Genomic DNA, 9,935 nt, shown 5'->3' on the forward strand with positions numbered 1-9,935 from the left:
CTGCCACAAGATGGCCAAGTGCACAGAGGAGGCAGGGCCCAGCAGCCACTTCGTGTGGTGAGGCCTGGGGGTCCCAGCATCTCCTCCGCCTCATGCATAGGAGGTGGGTCCTGGCGGAGAAGGCATGTTGTGGCAGGGGAGGGCAGTTGGGGGCAATCAAGCCAGCAGGGCAGCAGTTAGGTGTCAATCAGGCCAGCAGAGAAGTGGTTAGGGCCAATCAGGCAGGCAGGCAGGCAAGTGGTTATGAGCCAGCAGTCCTGGATTGTGAGAGGGACGTCAAACTGCCGGTGTAGGCCCAATCCCACACATCCCCCAAGGTGTCCCAGATTGGAGAGAGTGCAGGCCGGGCTGAGGGACACCTTCCCCCAACCCCTGTGCACGAATTTCGTGCACTGGGCCACTAGTAAATCTAAAATGATAATGGCCTTCTTCAGTCCAAAGGCAGGACTTCTTTCCAGTAGAGTGTCTCCAGTGTTTCACAAAAATAAATAAAAGCAGCAGCTAACGTCTTTTCAGCTTCTTGACCTCTTCGCATTTTGTTGCTTCTTCCTCCCATCTCATTCCCTCTAAGTCCTCTTGCATACCTGGTTTTAACTCTTTGCTTCTTCATCTTTGTATTTTTCTTTGGTCATAGCCAAAGAATGTGCTTAGATATTTCTTCCTGAGATTCTCCTTCATCTTTGATAAAATATTCCATTTTGGAGTCATAGTTCTCATCTTCATCCTCTTCATATTTTCACTGTCTTTTGTAACCACCAGGGAAGGGAAACCCTTGAGAATGTTGGGCAGATCTGTAGCCAGCTAAAGAAGGCTTCATTCCATTCATCTGTCCATTGGTGGGCCAGGTAATGATATTCTTAGAAAATATTGTTTCTGAGACAAAAGTGCATTTGGGCTTATGGGGGGATCTAAGCTACTAACTATTCACCCAGGTCCCAAGCCAATCACTGGTCTTCTAGGGCCTAAACTGCTGACAGTCTGTCCAGCTGAAACTGTGCCACCTACTGATCGCCCAGAGCCACTGACTGATCGCCTGGGGGGCACTGAGCCACTCATTGGTCATCGGTTATGTGGATTGTGCACAGGCCACCCAGAGTCACCAGAACTGACCACTGACTTCCTAGAACTACCTGGGTCACTGATGGGTCATCCAAAGCCACCTGTGCTGCTGACTGTTATTCCAGGAGGATTTAAGTCACTGGCTGGTCTCTTGGTCCCACTGATTGATTGCTCAGGTCCTGAGCTGGAGCTGCCATTCTGGTGCCTGGGCACGGAGCCAGAACTAACCATAGGCTAAAGACTCCCTGTGATGGGCTGCCCAGGAGCTAGGCTGGAGCCGCTGCCTGACTGCCTGACACTTGGACTCTTAGCCTTCTGTGGGGAGACCACAGGTCCAGGTCTGGAATGGATAGGATGGAGAGGAAATTTTTGGCTGTGTGCTCAATAACAGATTTCTGACTCCCTTTAGCTGAAGTCTTTGAAACACTTGGTGAAAAGGTGCTCAAGTGGGTCTTTCCAGCCCCATTGAAAACAGGGCTGTCATGGTCCTTCTGAAGTGAGGCTTGGGAACAGTTGCTAGATCCTACTTTGGTCCTCTCTCCTGGCATGGATTTGGATGAAAACAAACCTAAATGTTTCTTATTATCTGTGCAGGGTCAGGATTTCTTCTCAGCATGAGGAAGGGGAGTACCTTTGAGAGAAGGTTGCTTGTCCCTGGAAACTCTGCTAGGTTTTGTGCCCATACTTTCTGTATGAGAGGGCACCATTTTGGTCAGAGGTAGTCCTGCATCTGCTTCAGACTTCTTTTTCATATGTCTTCATTCAAGAAGTTTTCACTCCCTAAGTTCTTGTGCAATCATAGGCCACTTTTCTGTGTTTTTTTTTCCACTACCTTGATTTCCACTGATCCATACTGTTGGAAGCTAGCCATTGTCTCCCCTATCAGAAAAGTGTAAACAAGGAATGCAGAAGGCTCATGAACCTTGAGCTCTGGCAAGGGCCAAAGCTATGCACTGATTGTTTAGTTCAGACAATGGTGGCTCAAGCAATTTCCTGACCAAATAGTCTCAAAGTAAATCTTTACTAATATTTACTGACCTTTAAGATAGTCTTTCTGTTACCAGAATTGCCTGCCTAGGGGCAATATGCGCATCTAAAATTGAATAAAAGGCTGTCAGGGCCTGGGCACCAGTGAAGTCCTTGCCCTTGCATTGGACTCTCCGCCTGGTCCCCCATTATTTCCAAATAATTATTTCTTGTCTTGTCTCATCATTTGACCATGGCCCCTCTCCAGATCCCGAACCCTGAGCCATGCGGGACGTGGACTCTCACATCTGGCACCTCAAATGATGGATGTCTGGAGAAGATTTGCCTGAAGCAGAAAAACAAAGTTTCACCAGCAAGGTGGGGAAAAAGAATTCACCGGATAGGTGGGGAAATTCGCCGCGTGCAAAGCCCACAGCCAGCTGCGAAAGTCGAGATCTGTAAGTAGGGTGGGAACATCTTTTCTTAGCCAGGCTAATGGGGCAGAATTTTTCAAAAGGGGAGAAGCTTTATTGTAGACTTTTGGTTTGCATGCTTAAGGATAAAGTGTCAGAAGGTATTCTCTTACAGTTTTTGCATGTTGTTATAGAACATAATCCCTGGTTTCCTGAAGAAGGTACATTAGATGTTGAATGTTGGGAAAGAGTTAGTCAGAACTTGAAAAAACCTCAGCAGCAGGGGAAAAATTTGTCTCTAAATTGTTTTTCCTTATGGAACATGGTATTGCATTTGCTAGAGCCTTCCAGAGAAATAAAAGAAGATAAACCCCCTCCCTTTGCACCTTCCTCTCCTAAAAAGGAGCAAAAAGAAAAATTGGAGGAATGGCCTTCATGGCCCCCTTCACCTCCATGTCCTAATCCTGAAACATTTAATTCAGCATTAATAGAATAACCTATGCAAAGAGCTATCCAAGAAGGATTAAAGGACATGACGGTGGAGGACCAACTTGCTTTTCCTATTATACAAGTAGCTGACCCACAGCTCCTGAATCATATAATAAGACAGCATGAAAATTTTGACTTTAAAATGATAAAGGCCTTGCGTGAAAGCATAGTCCAGAATGGTCCTATAGCTCTTTTACCGGAGAAATTATAACTAATATTTCTGAAGCATTCTTAGCTCCTTATGATTGGCATTCTCTGGCTCACGGAGGAGATTATTTACTATGGAAGGGAGAATTTTTTGAGAAATGTCAGGAGCAAGCCCATGCAAACTGCGGGCTGAATGCTCAAATAACTTATGAAATGCTGACAGCCTGGGACAATATAATGACATGCAAAATCAGCCAAATTATGTGCAACAGGCATACAAGCAAATTAGACTTTGTGGAAGAAGAGCTTGGTGGGCTTTACCATCAAAAGGGGACCCTGAGGGAGCTTTTAGTAAATGTATGCAGGGGCCCACAGAGTCATTTTCTGACTTTATGGCTTGCCTCACTCAAGCAGTGAGATGACAGATTCAACATGAAACAGCAGGAGACATTTTAATTCAGCAATTAGCTTATGAAAATGCTAATGCTGATTGTAAGAAATGCCTGACGCCTCTGAGAAAAAATAGTACCATTACAGAAATGATCCGAGCATGTCAGAATGTGGGGTCAGGCACTTTTCAAGCAAACTTACTCGCTGCCGCTGTAACACTGGGGAATAAAAGGTTATAATTGTGGAAGAACAGGACATTTTAAAAAAGAATGTAAGCAACCAAGAAGGACACAAGGTGGCGATCTAGGGAAAGGCATGAGCATTCTGCCTCCCAATTCAATCAACACAGATTAAACCTCTCTGTGTCCTAGAAGTCAGAAGGGAAACCATTGGGTTGGTTAATATAGATTGAAATTTCATAAAAATGGGCAGCCATTAGATCAAGACATAGGGAATGGCCAACCACAGGGAAACGGCCACCCAGCCCCGTCAGCAATAGGGGAAATTTGCCCTGCAAGGCTCACAGTGGACTCCCTCATCTGAGCCACTCCAGGGAGCGCAGGCCTAGTTCTTAACAGTACTATAGTGGTCACTTTGACACCGATATGGCTCGGCAAGCTGTTCCCACAGGAATCTGAGGACCTGTGCCACCAAGAACTTTAGGATTAATCTTAGGGAGAAGTGGAAAAACTCTGAAAGGACTAACTGTTCTGCCTGGAGTCATAGATTCAGTCCATGAGGGAGAAATTAAGGTCATATTAGAATGTAATCATATTATGCAAATTACTTCAGGACAAAGAATTGCTCAGATACTACTTCTACCTTTTATTCAGCAAGGCGAAGCTATAAATAGGAAAAGAGGAACACAAGGATTTGGAAGCTCAGATATGTATTGGATAGATGAAATTAGCAAAACCCATCCTATGATTAATTTAAGAATAGAGAGAAAATGGTTTAAAGGTTTAATAGACACTGGAGTGGATGTCAGCATTATCAGCAAAGAATTCTGGCCTCTAAGTTGGTCCATGGTAGAAGCTATAAGCTCTATCATGGGAGTCAGAGTTCCTGATAATACACAATGCAGTGCTGCAGTGTTAAGGTGGCAAGATGAAGAAGGACAGATAGGATGGTTTCAGCCTTACATAGTCTCTGGGATTGCAGTCAACTTAAGGGGCCGGGATGTTTTAGAAGTTTTACAAGCTTGTATTATTACCGGCAAAGGACAGCAGTTAATAACTCAGATGGGATATCAGACTGGTCAAAGCTTAGGAAAAAATAATCAGGGAATTAAAGAGCCCATCTAAGCCAAAGGAAACCCAGGAATACGAGGATTAGGATGTCAACCTTTTGAGGAGTGGTCACTGCTCAATCTCCTCACCCTCATGCAGATCCTATACAATGGAAAGAAGATAGACCTATATGGGTGGATCAGTGGCCATTAACCAAGGAGAAATTAGGTCAATTCATGAATTAATACAGGAACAAATAGAGCGTAGAGCCTTCCAATAGTCCTCAAAATACACCTATACTTACTATACCTAAGAAGGCCGCAGGAAAATGGCAATTGTTACATGATCTTAGAGCAGTTAACACTACTATGCATACCATGGAAGTTTTACAGCCTGGACTCCCAGCGCCTTTGCAAATTCCTCTAGATTGGTCTCTTATAGTAGTAAATCTTAAGGATTGTTTCTTCACCATTCCCTTGGAACCTCAAGATAAACAGAGATTTGTATTTTCAGTGCCAGCTATTAATAATATAAAACCCATGAAAAGATATCAATGGAAAGTTTTGCCTCAAGGAATGGCCAATGGCCCCACCTAGTGTCAAAAATATGTAGCTCAAGCTGTTCAGCCTTTAAGGGGCAAATATTCCCGATGTTACATTATTCATTACAAGGATGACTTGCTCTTAGCAAGTCCATGGGAAGAGCAGACTTTGTCAATGTAAAAATTGCTCCAGAAAAGGTACAGAAAGAAATGCCTTTCAAATATCTGGGAACCATAATTGAAAACCAACATATTAGGCCTCAAAAGGTGGAAATAAGATTGCCTTAAAACTTTAACTGACTCAAAAATATTAGGGGACATTAACTGGTTAAGACCTTATCTGAAAATCTCTACAGGAGAAATGGCAAATTTATTTAATATACTTAGGGGTGACTCTAATCTTTCCTCATCCTGAACATTAACAGATGAAGCTAGGAAGGAGTTGCTAAGAATTGAGCAGGCAATCTCCTCAGCCCAAGTAGCATGGGTAGAGCCTGAATTGTCTTTATTGGGACAGATTAACCCTGCTGCAAATAGTCCCACTGGAGTCATCTTCCAAAAAACTCTCCTGCTATTATTGAATGGGTCCACCTAGGGCATCAATTCTCTAAAACGGCGGTTACATATATAGAACTTATGGCTCAGTTGATACCTCAACTTAGAAAGCGCTGCAGGTAGCTTAGAGGAGAAGAACCCCAATGCATTTACCTTCCCCTCACTGGGAAGCAATTAGAAATATTATTTCAAACTGATTTGAATTGGCAAATTGGACTAAGTGGATATTCAGGGGAACTTAGTTGTCACCTATTAAAAGAAAAATTACTACAATTTTTATATTATACCAAAAAATACTAGGCAGGAAACTATTCCTGGAGCATTAACTGTTTTTACTGATGGATTATCGAATGGTAAAGCTGCCTATCATACAATGAATTCAGACCGAGTCATACTGACCAGTCATACTTCTGTAGAAAGAATTGAATTAGAGGCTATTAAGGCTGCATTGCAGGATTTCCAAGAGCTTCTTAATATTATCTCTCACTCTTCTTATGCTGTGGGCTTAGTGAATAGAATTGAAACTGCTCGGTTAAAATGGCTCAGTAACCAAAGTTTATTTTTTACTATTTAAACAAGTTCAGCAGATTGTACACTCACATCAGGGCTCACAGTGTATTACCTGGCCGGCTAACAAAAGGAAATGCACATGCTGATCAATTGGTTGCTTTGTTAAAACAGGCCTCAGAATCTCATCAGCCTGCCAAAATGTTGTCCAAGCAATTCTCGATTACTTGACAGCAGGCAAAACAGATTATCAGAGAATGTCCCACTTGCATGTTACATCTGCCTCAAGGGCCTAATACAAGAATTAACCCTTGAGAATTGATAAGGGAACATATCTGGCAAATGGATGTAACACATTATACTCCTTTTGGACACCTTGGGGCATTGCATGTCTCTCTATATACCTTTTCAAAGGGCCTATGGTCTACTGCATCTACTGGGGAAACGGCAAAACAGGTTATTAATCATTGCCTAGCTGCTTTTGCTGTCATGGCAATTCCAAAAATCATTAAAACTGACAATGGACCAGCTTACACAACCTGTCATTTCCAGCAATTTTGTAAAAAGTGGAAAATTCAGCACATTACATGAATACCATAAAACTCGCAGGGACAGGCAATTATAGAACGCCAGCATCATAGGCTAAAATCTCAACTTGAAATACAGAAAAGGGGGAATATGGAGAAATCGCCTACACTAAGCCTTAATTACTTTAAATTTTTTCACTTGTGATGCTGATGGCAAGACACCCATGGGAATAAACTGGTGTAAGAATAAGCCAAAGGAAAATGGTCTGGTTAAATGGAAAGATCCCGAGTGTGGTTTATGGAAGGGCCCCAACCCCCTGTTAACATTTGGTCAAGGCTACGCTTGTATATTTCCTGAAAATTTCTCGAAGCCCATGTGGATTCCCACAAGAAGTATTAAACTTCAACAATGGAGGTTCTGGCCAGGTTAATGAGGACCTTGCACCTGGAGCCACGCCTTACAGCTGCAGACAATCGACTAACGCAGCTGCAGATAGCAGCAGCCACAAGCAACCCACTGAAGATAAGGAATGGGAGGAGGACGAGACAAATAGCCCAGAGGTCACCTGAGGGATGGTGAAGAAGATGGTCCAGAAAGCTGAGAGAATTTGTGAGGAGACCAGAACCCCAAGAACGCCTGAGAACGTCTTTCTTAGCCTGTTAGCAGTCATCAGCTGTGCGGTAATGTTACTGGGGCAAATAGGGAAGTATTTTGGACTTATGTTCCTGACCCTCCATGGCTAAGACACCTTCTGTGGGCTGATCCCCCTCCTAATGTAGTCACCAATAACACCAAACACCTTGGTCACCCAGGAGGACCACGGGTGGGGCAAGGAAGTATATGGGCAAAGTATAATTACATGGGTATCACCACCTAGCTTCCCTTTTGTATGACACAGAACCAAACCACAGCTCCTTTGTGTGTAAAATTAAAAAGAGGCTCCTGGCTAACATGGACACCAAAGGAGGAGGAAGCAAAAGCCCAAATATATCTACTATCACTACTTGCTCTGGGGAGAGGTGCAGAAAATGTAACTTTACTAAGACACCCCCCCACACACACTAAGCCGTTATGTAAAAAGTCTTAAGAATGGCACCCCACCGAGGAAGAAATTAATTGGCAAGACTGTTATAGTGACCACCCCACCAGCAGAAACTTAATAACAGTTTTTCCTTTGTGTATTGGAGCCCCTATGGGTTTGCATATAGTAACAATCGCACCCTAAAATGGAAGGGGAATGCATCCTATCTATAAGTTGAAGCTAATCACTCCATTTCATGGCATGGAGGAGGATTTGTTGGATCTCAATTTCAACATTACAACATGCCTTCCCTATCAGAAAAGTGTAAACAAGTAATGTAGAAGGCTTGTGAACCTTGAGCTCTGGCAAGGGCCAAAGCTATGCACTGATTGTTTAGTTGAGACAATGGTGGCTCAAGCAATTTCCTGACCAAATAGTCTCAAAGTAAATCTTTACTAATATTTACTGACCTTTAAGATAGTCTGTCTGTTACCAGAATTGCCTGCCTAAGGGCAATATGTGTATCTAAAATTGAATAAAAGGCTGTCAGGGCCTGGGCACCAGTGAAGTCCTTGCCCATGCCAGGCCCTCATTATTTCCAAGTTATTATTTCTTGTATTGTCTCATCATTTGCCCATAGCCCATCTCCAGATCCCAAACCCAGAACCATGCGAGACATGGACTCTCACATCATATTGCTTTTTCTCAGCCAGCCTGAGTAGGTCAGTGAAGTTCATGATGGTGGGGCACTTTTAAGAGGGACCTTTGGTTTACTTTCAACTTTGGGAGGAGGTTCTTGCTCTGATGCTGCTTGATTGTATTCTAAGAATTCTTCCATTTCATACTCTTGGTCTGTTCCCGGACTAGTGGCTTTCCATTGCCTGTCTTTTCTTTGACTTTTCCTCAACAGGAATCCCATTTAACCATGGAAATTGTCCTTTGTCCTCTTGGCCATAGCTCTTGCTTTCTTCTCATGTTTTAGCTCAATTCACTTTTTCACTAGTTCTTCTTTCTTTTCTCTAAGGCTTTTTGTCCAAGCTCCTCCACTTTTCTTCTGAGTAAAGCTTGTATGCTGCTGATTGGACACCCTTAACTTTGGTGTCTTTTTTTGGGAGGACCCACTGCAAAACTATACCTTTATGGCATGCTGTTGGTTCCTTGTCCTTTAGAAGCTATCATGAGAATTTCCCTGAAATCCATGTTGACCGAACTGGATAAAATGGGCCAGCTCTCAGAGAGGGATGAAAGCGCATCTTACTCAGTGGCCATCTGCAGCCAAATGAACTGGCTGGCCGCCTCTTTCCTACCTCTACTCAGCATGATCAATTTCAGCACTGTCCAAGGCGGTCTGCCTGCCCCCTTCCTCAAGCAGCTTATACCCTTAGAAGTCCGATGCTGCGCTCCCACCTTTGAAACTTTAAATAAAAGTTTTACATCCACAAGATAAATTAGTAGGTTGTTCCGTATTCATTGACATAATCATTCAGTTGAGAATAAGTTACTTTAGTTTAATTGTTAAATCTCAGTTCAGCCTGGCTGGTGTGGCTCAGTGGATTGAGTATTCTCTCAGGCACCAAGAGGTTGCTGGTTCGATTCCTGGTCAGGGCACATGCCAGGGTTGTGGGTTCAATCCCCAGAAGGGGGCACGCAGGAGGCTGCCGATTGAAGTGATATCTCTATCTCATCAATGTTTCAGTCTCTCTCTACCTTTCCCTTCTTCTCTCTCTGAAAATCAGTATTACCATATATTTTTTAAAATCTTTGTTCAGGAAATGGTGATAGACATGTACTCCCAAAATGTCTGAATACTTGCTTATATGGTGAAGAAACAAAAGTTCATATTGATTTTTTTGCTAACAATCAATAATCTTATTTCATATTTTTAAATTTATTTCAGAGAGAAAGAGAGAGATAACATGCATATAAATACATATCCTTTAAAACAGTACATGAAATATATAATCAAAGAAAATGTACAATGGCAACAAAACATAAGATGCCTAGGAATGATCTTAACAAAAATGTGCACAATCTGTATAAATAAAAATTTTAAATGTTACCCAATAACTGACACTTGAACAACTGGACAG

At 42.8% G+C, this 9,935-nt stretch overlaps 2 pseudogenes across 2 annotated transcripts; both read right to left on the reverse strand.

Annotated features, from left to right (window-relative positions):
* Positions 1-501: 501 nt before the first annotated feature.
* LOC308241171 (protein SPT2 homolog) lies at positions 502-1,056 on the reverse strand (annotated as a pseudogene). Its single transcript has one exon. The product of its transcript is annotated as a protein SPT2 homolog (transcript).
* A 90-nt stretch (positions 1,057-1,146) lies between these two features.
* Positions 1,147-9,045, reverse strand: LOC308241172 (protein SPT2 homolog; annotated as a pseudogene). Its single transcript has 2 exons — positions 8,535-9,045; positions 1,147-1,906 (listed from the first exon to the last, which is right to left on the reverse strand). The product of its transcript is annotated as a protein SPT2 homolog (transcript).
* Between the last annotated feature and the right edge of the window lie 890 nt (positions 9,046-9,935).

Source organism: Plecotus auritus (genome assembly GCF_963455305.1).
Source record: "Plecotus auritus genome assembly, chromosome: 2".
NCBI lineage: Eukaryota > Metazoa > Chordata > Mammalia > Chiroptera > Vespertilionidae > Plecotus > Plecotus auritus.